This window comes from Falco naumanni, chromosome 3 (genome assembly GCF_017639655.2).
Source record: "Falco naumanni isolate bFalNau1 chromosome 3, bFalNau1.pat, whole genome shotgun sequence".
Taxonomy (NCBI): domain Eukaryota; kingdom Metazoa; phylum Chordata; class Aves; order Falconiformes; family Falconidae; genus Falco; species Falco naumanni.
The window spans coordinates 93,636,561-93,659,081 of NC_054056.1; the positions used below are offsets into that span (position 1 = coordinate 93,636,561).

Here is a 22,521-nt window from a genome sequence, read left to right on the forward strand (position 1 = left end):
GAGATGTCACAAGTGTCTACAACTGGCATATCGATGCAATATTGTTTGCTCATTAATTTCACCTCACCAATAACAATGAGGCATACTAATTACAGAGAGAAGGGAAAGGGAGGGAGGATGCGACACAAATTGTTCTCAGGACAGTAAGAAAAATAGTAGTACAGGTTTTTAGAAACTGGCCTTCTTTCATTACGTAGTGTCTTAACCTGGTGTAAAATAATTGTGTTAAGTGACTCCCTCCTTAAGTTTGGCTTGATAATAAAGAAGGAAATTAATATAATATACAAGTTTGGATCATGCCTGTGTTTCAGCATTTGTGACGACAAGGGTTCCTACTTTAACTTTCTATCTTAATATCGACACCTTTTAAATTTGCGTCTAGAGTATCAAGATACACCAAGAAAGCTGAGCTACCAAGTCTTTCTAGCAACCAAGACAATGAAATTGTTGTATTAAGTAAGATGATGATTCTCCTGTAGAATCAAGTATTTCCCATAGTGTATTTAACTATGCTACAGAAAAGTACCAATACAGCTATGCCTGCTATAATCACATCACAAGTGCTAATATGGTTACAGGAGACAATGCTACCCTTCTTCAGCACCCCCAGAAAGCCCTTGCCCCAGTAAATACATTATATGCTTCTGACACACATTACCAAATACTCTATGGATAACAAAAGGTACACAAAACTACATTAAGAACTGTTTGGACATTTAACATTGTACACCTGAGTGCTCAAAAATTAGGGAAACCAGAATGCAAACTGGCCATGAAAACAAAATTCAGCATCCTCTATCCACCCACTTGATTGTGTAGTTGACGCACTGGAACGCAATGCAAGTGCCCGTCCAGTCTCAGCACATACGATGGCTGGATGTGAGCATCTGATCCTTGTCACCGCTTTCAGGGACTTTGGGACATCTCTTTCCCTGTCCACAACAGGGATCCAGCTGCCAGGGTGCTGTAGGCAGATGTGCAGATCAAGTGGGGCCAGCTGCTTCCCACCCAAGAAGCTGAGTGCTTGCTACAGGGACAAGTTGCAACATAGCACCAGTAGGTGAACTGTAATAAGAGAAGATGGAAAACTGCTGTTTGTATGCTCCTTAGTGCTCTAGCAGCCACTTCCAGATCTTAGGGAGAAGGGCACCGAGCCAGATGAAAAGTATCCTAAAGTCTGGGTCTGGCTTTTGAACTTCCTGTAAGACCACACAGACATACCAATTCTTCTGCAGCTATCCTCATTCCATGGATGGCTATTCCTCATTTCCCTATTAAATGAGGACCCGTAACTTTGTCTATTGTATATTTTTTGCTTTACAACAACATTATACAACACGGAATTCACAAATACCACACAAGTCTATAAGCTATTTTTACCAGACTAGTGGCTTCAAAAATCAACAAATCAATCTTTAGAGTAGTCCTGTGTAATCTTCATAGTAATTCTGCAATGGAAGATTATTTTTCCAAATTTTCAAAACAGGAAACAGACACCAAAGCTAAAACTGCCACCCAAAGTAAGATTAGCTACAATAAGATATTGTAGGCTGCCAAAGTTGTAAGGCTGTTTTGTGTCAGTATAAGATTGTATAGGTTCAAAACTCCCGCTGAGCGCTGACAGCAGTAGCTACCTGCAGATCAGCACCTGAATGTCTAAAGATGGGTATACAGGAAAACAAAAAACCTGCTGTAATAAGGGCCTTGCCCAGCACCACAAATACCCTACAAATGAAGCTACCACAGATCCCTCATTCTAGCATTTTCTATCCTAAGTTTATACCCCAGCATCATCCAAATAATGTGGCTGTTGTCTATGATTATTCAAATGTCAACAATATTTTTTTCTGTTGTTAGGGCATGAGAATGTTCTCTTGACAAATTTTATACAGTTTAGTAATGTGCAGGCACCAAATGCAAAGATTTAGCTAGCATTAGCTAGAACTAGTTTCTCTTTGAAGCTTCTATCCCCGTAACAGATTTGGTAAATATTCCCCAATGGGTTTCTAAACCAGAAAACAAACCTAGAATGTCTTCCTTCTAGGAGACTACCGTCTGCTGCAGTGCTTTTTGAACGTGGGGTTGTGCAATACACCTCGGTGGAGGAACACAACTAACTGAACCCATGTTCCTGCAACAGCAGACATAGGGTAGCAGCTTAGAGGGCTATCCAGGGCTAAACTTCATGTAACCTCTGCAGGAACCAAACCCACGTAACACTGTGCTGGCCCAGATGTTGGCCAATACCTAGCAGGGGTTGAGGTCAATACCTGTGAATAGTCCCTTCATTCCTTCCATCATTTTCTTTTGCAGACGATCAAGTTTGACAGCTACAAAAATACATGTATGGCAGGAAGGGAAATATAATGGGAAATAGGAAAAGTTGTCATAAAAAGAAAAGAAATTTGATCTTTAAAAAGTTTAAAAACAACTGTTCCAGTAGTTTCAGCCTTCATCACCCTCAGTTCCTCTATCCCAGCATGCAGCCTTTTCATCCCACTCTTCCTAAAGGCATACACTTAGTGCATAATCTCCTCTTTCCCCTGCTGCCTCTACCCACCACCTTTTTCTATACCTCCTCTGCAGGCAAGCATCTCCCACTTGGTTCTCTGCCAGGTTGAGGCTTGAGACAAAGCACAGAGGAAGCATTCCTCCTTCTCACTTGGCTCCCTCATTAATGACTTGATGCCTGGCAGCTGGGAGCCAAAATTTAAATATCTCACCAATTGCTACAACGGCTAAAAAAGTCTGGTTGTATGTGAAATAGTTAGGAATTTACGTGTCACACCAACTAGTCTTTAAAGAAAATGCCCAAAACCACTTTCTAAAAATTTGACATTCTTTGCAAGTTTTCACAGGCAAAGAACAAAGATGGAGCAAGGCTTCTCAAGGAAACTAAAAAAAAAGAAAGAAAATAAGACAACCACCTCTGCTGTAACATACAGGCATAACTTTTTCAGAGCAGTTGCAAGGGATTACATTTTTAAACAATAAGAAACCTTTCCTCTGCATTCTCAGAAACAGTATCTGGTGGTTTTGTTGGTTTTAATATCCAAGTTAAGCCACAAAATAGAAATGTTTCAGACCAACCACATTTTGGATGAAATATAATAAAAAACCTGAATGCCTGGTTTCATAATGTGAAGTTTTAAACCATCTTATTTATAGAAGGTACCATCAGTTCCAAGTATTGTATACACATACAGCCACACACTCCTAAAAAGATGAATGATTTGTTGCTTATGTGATGATAGCAGTCCCAGTCAAAATGAATACCTACCAAGACCATTTCCACTACATCATACACTCAGCATATGTGTGTCTTTCTGGATATAGTATAAATTCTAAAAACAAAGCATGTAAAAAAAGGACATGTCATTCTTATTTTACACATAGGAGGTCGAGGCAGACAGAGAATGTGACCTGCCAAACTCTCTCAGAGACAAGGCACAGAACAGCCTGACAACAGACAGAGGAGACCTCTGTCTTCCTCTCACAGTTAGCCTGAGATCGCATGGTCAGCCTCCTGCACCTGAGATACTAAGCATTAAGCCACAGTAACTTCACCACTTGCATTTATTTGCCTGTACTGTAATACACGTAGCACACCAGTCCAGTCTCTCCTCACCATGGCTCTCCTTAAAAGCATTTATAAATCCCACCACCATTTGGAGCAGAAATAAAGAATGTTTTTTTCCTCTCATTATGTATCCCCATAGTGTCTCTCAAATATCCATGAACTATGCCAGTACAAAGAGATTGTGTTTCTCCCTTTAATCCACTGTTCATTTTACAGTACAATATCCTCCGTATGACTGACATCACTGGAGAAAGAGCCCTTAAATTTTCCTTTGCTCAGCAAAACACATGGTCTGTAACAGTAGCCTGGATGTATTTAATGCCATTTAAGAGTAAGCCTTTCTCACCCTTGAAGGACCGACGTATTTAGAAGAAAAGACAAATACTTGATAAACAGGACCAGAACAATCCCAAAAACTTAATGACATCTCCAGTATTAACTTCACAAACCATAACAGAAAAAGGTTGGTACTTTTATAAGAAACCTTCTATACTTAAGCACCTAATAACACAATCTACACACAGAAAAGCGCACTACAAAAATAATTCAAAAGCTTGAAGGCCTTGCTTTTACTTCTCCAAGTGAAGTAGTCTTCTCTAACAGAGAAATATGCACAAGACCAAGCCTGCTATACTATCATGCAGACTAATTCTGAAATACAAATTCAAAAAGGATTTAAATATCATACCACTGTAATCCCAAATTTAATTTTAAAAAGCCATTTAAGCAATTACTTAATTTGATTGCTTTGTAAAAGAAACTGCAAACCTCCAACTGTCTCCTAATTCATAAATTTATGAATTACAGCATGAACCACAACTTCATTAAACAATACCCTGTTGGAAGTGTTCGTCTTTTTCCAGATATTTGCTTGAAAGGGGCAAGATTTAGCTTTTATGCAAGGCATGCTCTTTAGATACACCTTTAATATATATGTAGTAGATAAGCCCAACCTATATTTTACTCAAACATCATGAATCTTACAAGAACGTATCAAAATGTTACAATTTTAGTATGTTTCAAGGTATCGCTAACCATAAGAAAAAGCATACTGTTATTTAAATAATCGACATTCCTGACCTACCCTCAAGGTAGGGTCCCTCACCAGAACATAAGGACAGTTGCACTGATTTCACAAGTACAGGATCCTGTCTCCAGAGCACCTAAGACTCCATGGTGTGGATGATGGGTGAAAGTAGTCTCCCATTGGGCCCATGCCCTAATCATGAACTCTTCAGTGTTTCAGGCTGCTTTCAAATCCAAAACATAAGTTTATTTCCCTGCCAGTATGTTCTAGCCCTTTCTATTTTGCCCTCCATATAAATATCAAATCTCTCTCAATGCTGTGAATCCCAAAGAAAGCCTATGGTAATGAGCCCAACAGACTAATGAAACAGAGCTCAACAAAAAGTTACTCCTTTAAAATCAGTATTCAATTTGCTACTAATGTTACCGAATATCTTCTTGTTCTCACATTATGATACAAGAACAGAAGTTCTAACTTATCCTCATCATTGTCAGATCTGAACAGAGCTGCCTCCTAAAGAGATGTGAAGCCTTGGAGCAGCAGGGTTAGCTGGGAAAGCAAGCACATGACAGAGACTGACAGAAGTACTGTGTAAAGCTTTGCATCTACAGCTACATGCAACCACTTGTAATACAGTAAATTACGTATTTTCTAGATTTACAAATACTTGAAGGATACTTGTTTCTGCTTTTGTCAGTGCATTAGCAGAAAACAGGAAATGAATCAGACTGAAATAATAAACCTTGAGAAGAAACACCATGAAATTTTTTGGTCTTACATAAGTTTCATTCTTTTAAAGTGACAGAAACTTCAATAGACAAACTGATCTAAAAATCACAGTTTTAATAGATAGTAGAATAACTGTGGATTGTTCAGAAAGGAAAACAAATTTGGGTCTTTTTCTTTATTATGGTATATCACAGGTCTCTTTCATAATCTTTCTGATGCATCACATTTTCAGCTGGCTATTGAATAAATGGAATTTAAGGGATCATATATAAGTGCACGGACTGATGGAACACCAGCCAAGATAAGAAAAGATGGGAGGGCTGCCAAATAAACATCATTGCCAAATTACAGCGAACCCTTCATTTTCTTTCCAGCCTTGCCACATGACAGGCTTTATTTCTAACAGCTCTGAGCCTCTGTTTTACAGATACGCTGTTGATACTGCATTTATATTCCACTAAGAATTCCTTAAATGAAGTTTAAGAAATAAGATACAATGACAACAAGAAAAATTAATCTCAAGTTCTGAAATAACTCTCCCATGCAAGTACAAAATCCTGTCATCCTTGAGCACCATTTCTTCTGGATTTTCCCATCTCATCTTTAAGAGTAGCAAAAAATAACCATGTAAAGAAAAAGATGGAGAGGCCAACTATTCAAGAAAATATCATTCCACAAAAACCTAAAATGGTAGTCAAAAGTCAGATTATTTTGACTCAGGATGTCACAGGGCATTTTAAGACTGCTGTCTAATTGCAGATACAGAAGAACAGAACCAGGCTATAAACCCAACTAGATACCACACTAATCACCTGAATTTCAATTTTGGACTAAAATATTTTTCCCCCCATAATCAAGACTAGACTACGGGCAGGAAAAAAAACCCAACAGAACCGCATCCTGAACAGGCATGGGTTTTGTCTTAATAAATTTTTCAGCAAACTGACAGCACGTTTTTTTCTCATTTGTGAAGCATTATTAAACTTGCGATCGAATCCCCTTGGAGCATGCGGGATGGCTTTTGTCCGACACTGGTATCCGTTTCAGTGATTTAATCTCAGTCTCCGAATTTTTCAGCGGCCACCTGCAGGGGTCAGAAATGAACGAGTCTCCCCAACCCCATGTGTAACTTCTCTCCGTTCCCAGTCTGGGCTGGGGAAAGGAAAGGATTTGGTTTGGTTTTCAAGGCAGAGGGGAAATCCGATCTCCTCTCAATCACTATATCAGCTACCAATAAAAAGAGAGTGTAGCGGGGAATTAACAGCAGGAGTATTCTGATACTCTGCATATTACAAACATTTCTCAGATAGCTGACCAGGTATGCACAGTCAAACCAGGTACCACACTCTGGCTCCGAGTGAATTTCCTTTCTTTGTTTTCCTGTACAGCACCGGGTAAAGTAACTCCCCGAAACTCCCATATTCCCCTCTGATTACACATAACATCTAAAATAGCCCACACTTTTTATCAAAATCATTGAGTTAAAGAAAAACCTAGTATTGTAATAGCAACCCAATTATGCAAAAGAATTAGTTTATCTCTAAATCTTTTTTTTTTCCCCTCATTATTTTAAATGCCTCGGAAACACATTGATTAGCTATAAACCAGTTTGTAACCACAACTGGCAAGACAGAAAAATTTTAAACTGATGCCTTGAATGTAAAATGCTCCAGCAATTCAAAGTGCTGCCTTTTAAGAAGAGTATTTGTATCCAATTTTTGGCGAGGAATGCAAGCTCCCTTTAACCTGGAACAAACTTGTTACAAGTATTAAATGAAACATAACCTTGAAGTTAAAATTTTATGGACATATAAAAATACAGTAGTATTTCAGTTCTCTAACAAATGTGTTGTTCTTCCTAAAAAAAAAATCCTTCACAAAATACCAAATACAGGATGGAAAGCAGTGTACTTTATTACGATGTAAACATATTAGCCTATTCTAATGAATAAACAAGGTTATGAAGAAAAGCTTCCTTAAAAAAATTAAAGTTAACTTTATTCTAATGAAACAAAATACAGTCTTATCTAGCTGTGACAGAAATTTTCCAGTAATTTAACAGCTTTGATGCTGTAACATTCAATAAGGCATCCTGATTAAAAGCAAGAGGAAGTCAGACCAATTAGAGAGCTAGGGAGAGCACTTGGTATATCAAACATAGTCCTTGTATTTACCTGTAATTCATATCTGGTCTGGCTTGTCAATAAGAATAAAATATTTCACTAATCATGGCCTTGGAAAATGAGTCTCTGAACCCACCAAAAAACTGCTGTGAAGTAGAGCTGAACTGATACGACATCTTAAAAATTATGTTATTTCCAGGAGATTACTGAAAGCACTGTATTACAGAGCATAATATTAAAGGAGCGCACTTCAATGAAAAGTTTTGTTAATACACCAAAGCAAACTAAGTTTTTGATAATGCTATACGTACACTTACAAACACAGCAAGAGTATACACATGCAGCATCCTAAGAAGATGAGGGAAAGAAGTCCTTACAGGTTGTATTTGCAGAAGAAATCAACTGTCAGTGAAATCTAAACAAGACAGAATCTCAGAAGCATTTAATACTGTAGTTATATAATAAGAACAACGAAAACAAATCTGCATCCACCACTTTTGAACATTTGATCTATGCATATACATAAGCTTACCTGAAGACAGAGTATCTGCAGGCATCCTGATTAAGCAGCCTTTACCAGTAAAAACTATTGTGTTTTAATTATACTCTTTAACTAATGTCCTGGTTAAGCAGAGCATGAGAACAGATGCTATCTAGTCTATTTTTGGGATACTCTAGGTAAGGAGTCACTGAAGAAGAAAAGACACCGCCCTGCATCATCACTGCAGAAAAAATTAGCTGTACTGTCTCTTCTCACCCAGGGAGCTCATGCCCGAGGAGAACTTTTCTTTTTACATCACCATAAAAAAGATATGCAACAGATGAAAACAAATCCAGTAAATCTTCTCCAACACTAATTGACAGAATTATTTAGGTTGGAAAAGACCCTCAAGATCATCAAGGGTCTACCCCTCCAAATCCATCACTAGACCATGTCCCTAACAACCTTATTGGAGGTGTCCTATACTAATAATTCTTTTCCTGTAAAAGACCCAAGATGAACCTCCCTTTAGATTTATACACATGAATAAAAAACATGTAACAAGGTATTTTTTATTTGTTTGAGAAAGGAAAGTGAAGCTATTTCACTTTTGAAGTTCTTTGAAGTCAGGAGCTTCAATGTTTATTTGAAACCATTTATTTCCTCCTACAGTTCCAAAGAAAACAGTTACACAAATACATTAGAGGAAGCAGGTGTATAATTTCATTGAAAAGCTATTTAAGTTTCTTAAAAAGGAGCTTTATGTCAGCACAGAGGATCTTTCAAACATTTCCTTAAGTTACTTGCTAGAACATATACATTAATATTCATCTTACTACTTTACAAAAGGAAAGCAACCACAGGGTATTATTCCCAGTACTAGCAAGCACTGCTCTATCCTAAGCACAAAATTGAACAATCACAGTTCCAGGAAAACACTGATGTCACTTCCAAGTTGTAAATATATGAAGAAAATCCTCAACATCAGTACAATTAAATGGTTAAATATCTAGGGACATGACATTTAAAAAAAACCAAAACAAAACAGAACTTAAGCTAGACTGCAGAATTCTGTAAGATACTACATCATTTGTTTTCAGTGTGCCTTCAGTTTTAATTCAGACTTACTTCTTATTTCATAGATCAGTTATCACTTAAGCTACAGTAATCCCTGAAGTTGTTGAAGACTAATTCAACTATATATAACTAAGAAACTTACTTCAGCAGGAAAAAAAATACATTTACAAAATTATACTAGTGTGCAGTTAGGCAGCTTGCAGGGTTTTTAGATTTTAATGTAACTTCCTCCAACAAAGCACAAAGCAACTCAGAAGCTGACAGAAACGTGGTGGACAAGTTTTACAGGGACACAGATAGACATGAAGTTATTTCCCTGCATTTAAAAATGTTGACAACTAAAGGGAATGCATCTTTTCCAATATTCAGAGCAAGAGGCTCTGGTACAGAGCGGCTTCAGGCTTCACTATGTAGTTTGGGAGTCCTACAGATGAAGCCCCCACTGAACTAGCTTAACAGGTTTGAATTAGTACAAGTATTTGCCCATACCGTCTCTGTTGTGTTAACCTACCTGCAGCAGAAATTCAGAACAGGGCCACCCTGCGCTCTTCAGAGTGAGGTCAAATGTTCAGTTTAAGCTACATCTCCAGATCTGAATGGAAGCAGGGGCATTCGTTTGATGGCTGTAGGTTAGTAAATTCCAAGAGGAGGACATTAATAATAGGACGTGGTAACAGGTCTAACATTTTAAACCACTGCAGCTATTTGCTAAATTAATGTCCTTACAATAGCAGCTAAGCTTCCAAAGCAGCTTGCCACACTATTCTGTGTGACTAACTCCCAAAAGGCAATCATTTACCAGAACTTACTCTACAGACCAGATAGAAGTGCATAAGAGTACAGCAGTCCTACAAAAAGCAGTAGCAGGCTTAAAGCAAGGATAGATATAGCACCTCATGGTTAAACAGCAGATGTTATGGGGGAGGAGAATGTAAGCAGTCAGTCAGATTAAATGAAATTGGAAAAATATAACCATGCTATTGAAAACAGAAACTAAAGTAATAAGTTAAATGCATTGTGATTTACCTCATTTTTACAGTTCAGTAACTCATTTATTTCAAAAGACACTAATTTCTTGTTAAAAGGCTAGTAACTCTTGACTGCCTGACACTTCCCACTGTAAGATTCTATTTCCAAAGACGCTTAGAATCTTCTCAAACTGGGCTGAAAGTTAGGTACCAAGATATTCAGCACCCTTTTTTCAGCTGAACTACTCAAGTCAATAACAAATAAAAACCCCACACTTCAAAAAAATCCAAAACACTTTAATGAAGAAAATTATCTTAGAAAAGAAAATAAATCCAAAACTTGCAATATTTTCTCTGGAAAGGTTTTGCAGTAGCATACTTTGAAGCTGGAATATGAATTCTAGCCTGTGTATCTAGGATGTACCTTTTATCAGCATTCCAGCAATGTGAATGTAGCCATGCTTGCAAGTTTTTGGGAACAGAAGAAAAATATATACTCTGCTGAAAATCATTGATCATTTATCTGCTACAATCTCCTGAACTTGATCCAGCCTAGAACTGAACTGAATCTTCCCTTGAGTTCCACGTGTATATGTTGGGTCAAAGTACCAGAAAATAAAGCTAGGAAGCTGACCTGTCCTTTCCAAGATCCCACTACTAAGTAACAGCAATGTGGAAGATACTCCAACTAAATAGGGAGAGGGCAGGATTAAACTCATAGAGAGAAAGGGGGTTGGAGGGAAAGAGTAAGTGAAAACAAGAATGGATATAGTACAAACTTGCTTAGACATCATCCTGAACAACTGAAGTCAGCAGCTGAATCCTGCACCAAAACAGGAATAGGATGGCTGAACAGGCACTCCATCAGAGTGCTAGAGAGAAAAATAAGGAAAAACGGGGATCACAGAGCGAGGAGACCAACTGGAGTTGTTCAGGGAAGCAATCTGGGAACTCTAGCACGAGTAAGAGACTATGTACCTCATAAATGCAGTGAGGCAGAACTGACTGGCTGATCACAAGCACTAAAGGAAAACGAGTTAACAAGCATGGGCGAAGATAAGAAAGAGACCCTACAAAGAGGAGTTGAAGTGGAAACACAGAGAGGAAGCATCTCCAAATGAGATGAGAGAGACACAATCAAGTTAGGTACTGAAAAGGATATAAATTTTGATTGCCTAAGAGATCTCCTAAAAAAAATCATGACAACTAAATGTGAACACAATTTGGGTAAAACACTGTTAAGTATGCAGAAAGTAAAAGGTACAATGCTGGTGACAAACAAAAAAGCAGAAGTGGCTTGTACTGTCAAAGCCATTCCTCTAGCGCTCATCCTTCACCATCCAAAGACATCCATAAAACCCCCTGCATAAGTACTTGGATCATACTGTCTAGGGTTGATCCCTATAAAGCATGACAGAGTATTATTAGACACCACTAGCTCAAATAGCAGCGGTCTGCCTAGTGAGTAGCTTCCAAACCGGCTGATATGATTGCAATTATTATTTTTAACAGCTAGGAAACAGCACACAAACTACATTAGAAATAACTTCATCAAGTAAACAGAATAAAGCTCTGGAGTTTGGAAATGAGAACTGAAGTACATTAGGACAGTTCAATTGCATGGCTTTTATCCCTTTGCCCCTGTAGAATCTTGGCCAGGTTCACACTTACCAGGTCACTACTCAGTATTTTGTTTGTTCTTACTCATCATGCTCCTTATCTTAAAAAAAATAGTAATAAAATACTGCATATAATGCCACACTGAAAGCAGAAATTGATTTCCTCATAGCCCATTGCAGAGCACTATTATGTTAAGATTAATATTGCTGAAATACTCAAATACCATATTCATCCCACTGAGGCAGCATGGTTATTATCCCTATTTACAGATACAATATTAAAGCATATGATTAAGGATGGATTTATTTACCAGCCTCAGGTGCCTGATCTGAGATACCCAGGAACTTAATTTCTTTCAGGATAGGTTACACAGCAAATTATACGTTCAAAGATACCTTCAGCATCAATTGTGTACACACACACACCCCATCAGCCCATCAAACCAAGAAATACCACTGATATTACATGGTCAGGATTCAAATGCCTTCATCAGGCAAGAAGAAAATCTTTTCAGTTTTCTGCTTTATTTACATTCTATCTCCAAACCTGTTTAAACGAAACAATGCCCTAGAGACTAAGTTTATTGCAGCCCAACCTAGATGGACTCCCCAGCGGACAGGGCAAATTCTTAGGAATGCTTCTTGCAGGAAAGAAAAAGAAACCAAAAACTACCCCACAGCTGTATAATCAAGGACTGTAACTTAATAAAGGTAGGCACAAAAGGTAATCAAACTATGGTTGCTTCTTCAACCTTAATTCTAGCATTTCTTAATGTTTGAGAATTTGACCTGAAACCTTAAGATGACAATAAACTGCATGCAATGGTAGAATCACTTTCACTTTTCTGACATGTGCAATCTTTCACATTACAAAACCACGGCAAGTCAGTCACCTAATTGCTGTAGAAGCCATACCTGCCTATTTCTAGTGTGCTAATTATCATGGTTTCTGAGGAACAAAGTTAAACTACCAGCATCCTGAAGGCATCTTCCTTGTCTTCCCAACAGAAAGAGTTCTTGCATTCTACACAGTACGAAAACCCGAGCCATTCTTCACCTACAAAATGCACTGTTTCGCAGAATGCCCATTAGAGGAGTTAAAAGTTAGTGCAAGTACATATTGAGTTAGACAATACTCAAAGCCATACTCCAGTCAACTACTCTGATGACCTGACAGTCATGTGATAAAGGCGTATCTAACCACCTCCCTTTTTTGAAGGAAAGCAAATCATCAAAATAAGGTTTTATCTTCATCACCAAATATTCCAAACCCACCCATATTCAAGTACTAGTCTACAGTACTACTGTACAAAGCACACATTTCAGAGAGCTGAACTTTAAAGGTGACTAGTTCCAATTTCAGAAGGACTGTATTTTAGAGAGCTTCAGTACCTACACCGCTTATTTAGAGACAAAAGCATCAATCTACCAAGGCTTTCCATGAAGTGTTGTATTTTTTGTTCACTGTACTGCCAACTGGAAGCTACCTCCTTTTTCAAAGTTCTAATTTGTTCTCTTACTGAATGACTTTTACCACAACAGAACTATTATTCTGCCTACTCTTAGAGGTGTGTTTTGACGCATTTCAGGAGGAACACCAATCATATCAAAATACATCTTTATTATTTTTACTTTTAATGACCAGAGATGAACAAAAGCAAATTTACAGAAGGTTTAAGAGAATCCCTTCCACAAATGCAGTATACTGTGGCTTTACGTTAATTGTGCATATGCCATTTCCATATTAATGGATTTAAAAGGCATTCAGTGCAAAGATCCCCACAGCTTGTGGAGATTGCTTAGGTTGAAACTGTGACTTCGAAATTATTTGTTACCCTTAAAACAGAAAGGTGATACTGTATGACCGTTGAGATAAGAAAAAGGATATGATTATGTAGCCCTAAGAAAAACATACAGCAGTACCTCAAACCTCCGAAACAAAACAGAAAAAAGCACCCAATTAGAATAAAATCGTGTTACTTGCTTCATATTTTACTTAAACAATACTTCTTGGTCTAGATCAAACCACGACATTATGTTGATAATAAGGACAGGGTGTAGGAGGTGGGAAGAAACAGTTTTCAGTGCTTACTGTTTTAGAGAAAAAGCTGAAGCAGTGCCGGGCAGGACTGAACAGGATGATTCTATTTCTTAACCAATTCCCCAGTAAACACCACCTCCTTCCAAAGCTTCAATTCAACAGCAAAAGATAAGTTTATCTGGCACATCATACACCTTATCTACTAAATGAACACTGAAAACAGGGGAGCTTGTTCTTCCTTTCCCAGACAGGCAAGTCAGCATGCAACCCTAATAACCTGAATTCTTGCAAGGCAGGATCTTTCCCTTTGTTTATCCTTGTCCTCTCTTCACTAGTTAGTTAATCCATTGCCTAGTTCGTCTTGGAATCATCTTTAATTGTTAATAATGGAAAGACTCAGGACTCCTGTGCTGAGCTTACAGGGTGCTCTTCTATTCTTACCCTGGCTGAATTTTTCCCTGGTGTCAGGTCACAGAAGGCAAAGTCTACTTTTCTGCAGCTACACACCACCACCACAAAGTCTGAATGAAAGCGCATTGGCCCATTGCCACATAAGGAGCGTGGGGAGAAGGTGACAGCAAATAGGAACAGGAAGGGGAAGAAAGAAGGAAAGGACAAAAAAGAAAGTAACTAGTCAGATAGGAACTAAGGAGGAAAACACTTTTTGGTCACTAGATACAAAAATTCCTCAGGCCAAATGGAGATGGCTTAAAAACCATGGTGCTGTGAAATTAAAAGAAACAGTGAGAACAATAGCTTTGCAGATTTCTTCTCTGTGTTGTCCCACAAATAAACCTGCACTGACTGCGGAATCTTACACTTCACGAAAGCAAAAGCCTGGCTTCACAGGCTACAAGCACTAAAGAGCCCTTTGCTTAAAAAGGACCTAGAAGTTTGATACCTCCATCTCTGACCCTGAGTAAAAGGGCTCCTGGTCTCCCACGATGTATTTTTAGCAGTGTCATATACAGGAAAGCTTGACTCCCTTTTTTTGAAAATGCAAAGTCAAACAAAAAGTACGAGATACAACTTCACAGGTAAAATGAAACTAAGAAGGTATTGTGGTTTCCTGCTCTTCTCAAGAAACTGAAGCAAGGCCTTCCACTCGGGGGGGGGGGGAAGTAGTAATTTTAAAGGCTTTATTCTGTTTAGATTTGACTTCAGATAGAGGAACACAAAGTCTGAGCACCTCCATCAGGACACACAGTGAAGTCTTCGATAACAAGTTATTTTTCCAGTACACATTCTACAAAATTTTAAAGTCTCTAACCTTGAACACACTTCACCTTACAGTCACATTTCTTTGCATTAATCAACATATTAGATTGCTTATTATGGAAATGCAAAAGGCAGACCCAAAGTAAGGTACTTCCCAATGGCTGACCAGAAGAAAATGTTTCTCAGCAAGCTTCACCTTTGTCAGCTGGGTCATCTTCACTATAGTCACTATTTATTCCCATGCAAATATCCTTTCCACTATCAGACATTTGAAGGACAACTGGATGCTCCCTAAATTAAGCATTTTGATATGCAAGAGAAGTATGTTGCAACAAACTTGCATCTTCACATCATGTACAGACCCCATATAGGTGTTCAGTTAATACTTACTAAAACATTTATCGTCAAGGTACTATCAGATATTGATACAAGGAAGAGTGGCAGCAGGCTGAGCATACGGCTCCTGATTTTCAGGTCATAGAAAGCCTGAAGCACTCATCAATGATCTAATTTGGACAGAATAAAAGCCTTTTATTTCCTTAAAAAAATGGTTAAAAGTTTCTTCCAGAGATTGAGTTCTGACTGATGATACTGCAGATCTGCTAAAATATCCCTCCCCTTGTCTAGTTTCACTGAAATATACTGTAAGTCCTGTACACCACATAATATACTGTAAGTCCTGTGTACCATGTGCTTTTGGCAAAGGAAATGGATGAATGACACATTTAGGCATGGCACCACCAACAGTATTCTCCTCTGGAATGCAACCATTATGATGCTAAGACTTGTTTTTGTCTAAGAGCAAATAGTTAACAAGGCTACTTTTATATAAATACTTAACAATAAAAACAAGGCACAGCAACACCAGTGCCACGATGTCATCATATCCAAAATGCTAGCCAGGTAGCACTGTAAAATCCCCATGCCTCAACTAAAACCTTCAGTCTCACCTGAAGTTCCACTGTTCAGTAGATCCCCTGAGGTGCTATACCCACTTTGCACTCCCTACAAACCATTTCTTCAAAACATACACCAGGTAAATTTGTCTCACCAAAAGTCTTAAACAGTGGACTGAACAGTATAGCTGGAACCGTCTTACAGATTAAGCATTTTCAGATAAAACCAGAACTCGCTTAACTTGATGCAGCTCGCAGAGTTTGGTTTTATGTGAAAAATCTGATCATTAATTGAGAAACTTAAAAAGTGATACTTTTATTTAGTAAGGATATGCAGCATCAGTGAAACATGAGAACAAAGCAACTTGATTCTTACTGCAGACAGCTTCTCCAGAGCTAGTCCTCTTGCTGAAGCAGTTCTTCATTCACTAAATGGAACAACTGAAGGGGACAGCCAGAGGCTCCAATTTAGAATAACAGCTCTAATCTGCCTTATGGGAGCAACTAAAGGACCTATGGAAAAATGTTTGTTTAACAGTAATTTGTCTCAACTATAAATGGAAACAGAACACAACTGACATAGTCCCACAATGACAGTTTGTGCTGAACAATAACAGGATACTTGCATTAACAGAGTTGTGCTCTACTTAGGAAACAAGAACAAGTGACTACACCAAACTGAATTGGTACAAACATTTATTTCTGCGAGATGCCCTTCAAATGTCTTGCTGAAAACATCATTATAGGGGATATGTTGGCCTCTAAAAGAGAGGAAGTTTCAATGCCTGAGGAAACACCTGTGTATATGTAACTCTTAAATTTACACTAACTTCATTATATCTCTTTGCTAAGTTGATTTAGGTTAAAGCAACTCTTGTATCAGCTTTCCAGACTGCTACAGTATATCTGGATATATGAAGTGAACCTGCTGGAAACTCACCCTTCAGGAAAAAAAAAAAAAACCAAACATAAATCTACAGCTATTCTCATCCTGTAAACAGCAATTACAGTTGCAGTGTGCTGGCTACCTGTCCAACGAGATACTAATAGTCACCCAGCAGGTGACTGACTCCAATCCACAGGTTAAGAGTGGAAAAACCTACAGTAATTTTTCCATTGCAAAAAAGTAATCTAAAATGGAAGCACTCCTACTTATCGGATGGATAAACCTCAAGGTAGGGTCAATTCTTCTCAGAAGTATGCCATGACTTCCATGAAAGTGAAGCAAAACACAGTCAAGGCCTTCCTCACTTGCCTTAATGCGGAAAGACCTCAGGGTGGTATCACAAATGACATCTCACAACTCAGCTATGGGGCTTTGCTTCCTTCTCTGAATTCTACTTTGAAGAACTCAAACGGCTGTGCTACAGCTGGTATAAGCCATGCTCACAACAGGAAGAAGAATCCTAGTAGAACCCTGTAATATTCTATTCCCATATAATATTTACAGTTCTTTATAGATATCCATTGCTTTGTTTTGGATCCTTGAGTCAGTGTCTGCACTAAAAGAAAAAACAAGCAACCAAAGCCAGAGAAGGACCAGCAATCAAAACCAGGGTAAAATACAGTTCTGCAGTGCCTGAGAATTGCCAGAAATGTACATGGAACAATCAGAGATCACTGAACAAAGAAGCCTATGCCGCCTTATGACTCAGATGAGGTAAGTCTCTTCTCATCAAATAAAAAACCAAACTTACAAGAAAATCTGGGATAATGAGGAGAACATGAGTTTACAGAAGTTTGGAAGAAATCTACCGATCCATAAATAGCAGCAATAGACTACATACCTATTTACATAATAACTTACCACAAAGCACTGAGAAATAAAGTAGTTTAAAACAGAAGAAATCTGACATAACCTTCAAGTGAATACTTAAGATGGAAAACTGAAATCCTACTCGAATTCTACTCTCTAGGTCAAACTCAGTTGTTTATTTGGACTTCTACTTCTTTCTGAATTAAAAGCAGAGCACACTATCTGAAATCTAATCTATATACAACACAAAAGATGTTTGTTTTCCCTTAGAGATTATTTCACTGAAGACTTAAAGGCTAAACTACTAGAAATTAACTAACAACAGACTAAGTCACAGATAAAACTTCCCCTTCAGAGACTCAGAAATATAAGGAAGTCTCCTCTTGTGGAAAAAAAAAAAAAAGAAAAAAAAAAAAAGGAAAATTAAAAAAAAAAAACACTCAATTGTTTGAGGTACTGACGCAGCCTCTTCCATATTCTTCCTCTGGAGGGGTACAAAAAAGGTACACTGCAACACTACTAAAACCAACCAGTACTCTTAAGACTCCATGCAGTTTTTTACCTTCTTGGCGGAAGTCTATCTCCACAGGCAATTCAGATGCTTTTAGTAATGTAAGATCCGACACCATTCTCAGTATCTGGAAGCTGTGTTATGTACACTGATGCATTTGGCTATACATCTTCCATCAGTTAACACAAAGGGGACAAGGGAAACTTAGAGCTAAGACAAATGCAAAATGAAAAAAATCTGAAATCAACTTCTTTATGGGTAAGCCAGTATTAGAATTAATATTTTTATTAGTTTTTCAAAGAGCATTTGCTGACCCAAAGAACCAGACTGACTGGCAACTCTGCCATAAACCAGAAATCACAATAAGAAGAGCAGAGCCTAAAACATGTATCCATCAATCCATCCTAGCTAGGTATTAAAATTCATTCCATTAAGTCTGGTATGTGGTGTTTACATACAATTCAGAAAACAAATCACAAAGCTAATTATGGATGTCTGACCATGGGCCAGAGCAAACTGACCCCATAATGGGGAAAACAAGCTTGACTAAAGGCCATCAGAGGACAGTGGTGCAGAACAGTATAGTTGCATTTCAGAGTTCAAAGATCTTTCTCAGCACCTCTTTACTTGGGTTCAGAAGTCCTGCAAAAAGATTCAGGCATCCTGCTTAGTTTCGCTGGAAAGGTATGGGGGAATCCTTCTAAGGAATACTTTAGTAAGACTAAGTAAGGACCAAGAAGGCCCAAGCAAACAGAAAAAAACCCACCAAACTGGACTAGTTAGGAAGAATCACCTACTCACTGAATAAATTTAGTCTGAAGTTTTGTCGTGGGGAGTAGCAGCTAAATGCTGTTAATTAATAATAGGGGGAAAAAAATATACATTTTTAATCACAAAAGGCTCTAGCCAACCGCCAAAAGAATTCAAGGGTTTGTGCTCTTTTACAGGTTGGTAACTTTCACATAAAATGAGTTTCTGTAATGCATATATTAATGCTAACTGAGAATCCCATAGCTAAGAGAGTTGTAACGATTCATTTACTAATGGAGAGACCAGGATTTGTACACACTACAAAGGTAAACAAATACATCTGTCAAGCATCTTCCTCCTAAGCCAGAGCTAACATAATTAATCAGAATCTGATGATTGCTCTATGTAAGAAATATGCCATTTGTTTGGTAGATTTAAGGGGGAGAGAAGAAAACCACACATACAACATTTCAGCTCCCCTCTTTTAGAAATAATGATCTGACGTCCTCAAACTCAAAAATAGCTGACAACACAACAGCTAGAATTCATCATTTTATAAATACCGGATCATATAAAACACAGTTGAAACTCTACCATACTTCAAGAAATACAAATATAGAAGAGTTATGCATATGTAAGCTTTTTACTGAATTCATTTTTAAGAGTAACATTATTGCTATTATGCAAAAGTGAAACTTTCATTTTCTGGACCAAATAGGCCTAGTTCACATGCAAGCGAAAAAAAAAAAATGTGCCTTCTCAGCCTCCTGAGAGCTTTAAGTGTTCATAGTTAAATAATGGTAAGATTTTGGGAGCTGTTAAGTAATATTATACAGCCATCGTTTCTAAGCATGCAGGTTAACTCTGTCAGCTGGGCAACTCAGAATTTATACTTCACTTTGACCTGGATATTAAACTGAAAACCTTCTTTTCGAATGAACTTAGTAAAAACCATTTCATCCGACACTGAAGTATGGTTCGACTGACAAGAGGAATTACTTTCAAAAAAATTTTGAGGGGGAAAAAAATCGAATTTTTAAACATGAATTTATGATTAGTTTTGTCTACAGAATTAAATCATGCAAGTCCTATTTCCCACACTGCCCTTTGCTTTTTAAAAATAATGCTGTCCTTGACAACAATTGAGATAAAGCACTAATCAGTACCAACGCCAACTACAGTATTTTAACAGAAACAAGATTTGTTGTGCTCCGCACAGGGAAAGCCAGGCACGTTTCCAACAAGCGACCACAAGGGCACGAAGGTTTCAAATTTGTATTTCTCTGCTCAGCAATAACTGCACTCTACTACAGTCCCTTTGGCGTATCCCAATAACTCCGCTCCAGTACTAGCCCTTTGGCAAAGCCCCATTCCTTTCTGTCAGAGAGCACTGGAGCAGGAGGGGAAAGGCAGGACACCTCCCCTGTGCCAATCATCGCCCCTCCAGCCCGCTTACACGCACGCTGGCTCTCAGACTTGTTTGTTATCCGTTTTTCCCTACCCTTGCGAGATGCGCCCGCAGTAGTTGCGATGTGTACAGTGCACTGCCAGGTGGAAAAGTCCCAGCTCTGCAGAAGGATCTGTGCAAGGGAACGCACGGCCAGCCGCCGGCTGTCACCCCCGCTCGTCCCCCCACCGCCTCGACAGCCGAGATGCAACATCCCCGGTCACTTGAAACCCCTCCGCTCCTCCGCGTCCAGGGTGGACAACAGAGCACGGAGAGGTAAACCGGGCACTCTCGGGGGGCTGTGTGCGAACCCTGTCCCCCGGGGCGCGCCGAACGCCGGGAGCTGCGTGCCCTGCTCTCCCCGCGCCCTGCAAGTTCAAGCGCCGCAGCCGCCAGGGCCCGGCCGGCAGCCCCACGCCGCTGCCGGGGGGCGGGAGCCAGGCGCCCGCCCAGGGGCCCCCCGCGGCGCCGCGGCCCACCCGGGCGGCAGCTCCTCCCTGCGCATCCCCGCCCGCCGCGCCGAGGCCAAGCGACACCCGCCCGGCGGCTGCCCCGCTACCGCAGCCACCCGGGGGGGGGGGGGGGGGGGGCGGCCCGGGCCGGCCGGGTCTCCCTCCTCCGCCGTGGCTCGGGGCACGACGGGCCCCGCGCTCCGCCAGGGGGGAGCCGAGGGGAGACAATGGGCAGCATGACTTCACCCTCTAGCAATGTGAGGAGCAGCGGCGGACGCCGCCGACTTGCCCCCGGCCGCCGGGACCCCCCGAGGCCGCGGCTCCCCGGGCCGCAGCTGGGACCCACCCGAGCCCTCTCCCACCCGGGCTCGGGCCCCCGCCCAGAGGCGGCTCCGGCTCCAAGGCTCCGCTCCACCCCCTCGCCCTCCGCCACGCTCAGGGCGGCGGCTGCCGGCCGCCGGCGGAGGCCCGAGGCGGGGGACGGCCCGCGCCCCCGCCGAGCCCCTGCGCGCCCCCTGCCCCGCCGCGGGCCCACCCCCGGTACCTGCGAGTCGGCCGGAGGAAGCGGCGCCGTTCCGCCCGCCCGGGCCCGGCCCCGCGCAGGAAGCGGCTCTGTGTGCCTCTGTGTGCCCGTGTGTGTGTGAGAGAGAGAGGAACGGAGGGGGCGGCGCTGCCGGGGCGGGGCGGGGCCGGGCGGGCCGAGCCGAGCCCGGCGGTGCGGGGCCGGGCAGGCCGGGGCCGCCCGCCGAAGGAAGGCGGTGCCCGCTGGCTGGCTTCCGCGACGCGCTGAGCTCAGCCGTACGGCGGTGCCGCCCTCTCGCCCTCTCCCGGAGGCCGGCGGGGCGGGGCGGCCCCAGCAAGCAGCAGGCGCCGCGCTCCCCCCGGACCCCCGCCGCTCCCCCCCCGGCCGCGGGGGTGGTGGGAAGCGGGGCAGCCTCCCCCTTCCCCGCTCCCTGCCGCCCCGGGGCTCGGCGCTGGCCCGGCTCGGCGCGGGCCGGGCGGCTGCGGTGTCCGTTCCCCGGCGGCGGTCAGCTCGCTGGGCCGATGCGCGGGCACTCCGCGGCGCTGCCCACAGCGGCGGCAGCAGCGCGGTAATTATTTACTCCTCCGTGGCTTTCACACCCGTTGAAATGTAAAAGTGCAAGGCCAAGAGCGAACTACTGAGGCGTTTCGGTGGGGTCAGTCAACGCCGATTCACTCGCCGAGGAGGCAAAGCGTGCTGTAAAACAGAGGCGTCCCTGCCGGCCGCCGCTCTCGCCATCCGAGATGGAGCCCGCCTCGGCATTCCCGCAGCGGCCCCCGGCCCTTCCCTCACGGCGCGACCCTGCCCGCCGTGGCCAAGCGCGGGCAGCCCCCGGCTCCCCGGCCGCCGGCGCCCAGCGGCTGGAGCCCCGCTCTGCCCCGGCCCCGCCGTGGGCTCCCCTGGCCGTGCCGTGGGCTCCCCCGGGCCCTCTGTGGGGTGCCCCGGCCCCGCCGTGGGGCTCCCCGGCCCCTCTCGCTGCCGACCTTCGCGGCGCCTCCCGCGGGGTTCGCCCCCCGCAGCCCTGCCTCAGGGGCTGCCCTCTCCCGCAGCCCGCTCGCTGCCCCTCACCCCTCTTCTGGGCCAGCTCCAGATCCCTGTCCTCTGGCATATTTGAAGAATTATTTGCGTACATTAATGTTACATCGCTTTTAAACCGTGTGGTCGTCCCCCCCTCCCCCCCATCTAGTTAATCATTCATAGTGTCTTATGTCATCTCTGGATTCTCTGGAACTGGGAGTTTATCCTGTGCACGTAGGTGACTAGTGGTGCTTCTGTTAAGCTGGTATGAAACCCAAAAGCTTACCTGGGAAAAGTTACTAATTA

The 22,521-nt window shown here is 41.7% G+C and overlaps 1 protein-coding gene across 3 annotated transcripts in view; it reads right to left on the bottom strand.

Moving 5' to 3' along the window:
* RNF19A (ring finger protein 19A, RBR E3 ubiquitin protein ligase) overlaps window positions 1–22,316 on the bottom strand; it is a 58,406-nt gene extending 36,090 nt beyond the window's left edge. The window contains exons 1-2 of one of the 3 annotated variants that reach the window (XM_040585591.1): window positions 21,220–21,339; window positions 9,529–9,640 (exon numbers count right to left, since the gene is read on the bottom strand). The gene's annotated coding sequence lies outside the window, so the exon portion shown is untranslated. Of the gene's footprint in view, window positions 1–9,528; window positions 9,641–21,219; window positions 21,340–22,266 lie in introns of those variants that run through there. The other 2 variants (XM_040585589.1, XM_040585588.1) reach the window with 2 other exon arrangements.
* Between the last annotated feature and the right edge of the window lie 205 nt (window positions 22,317–22,521).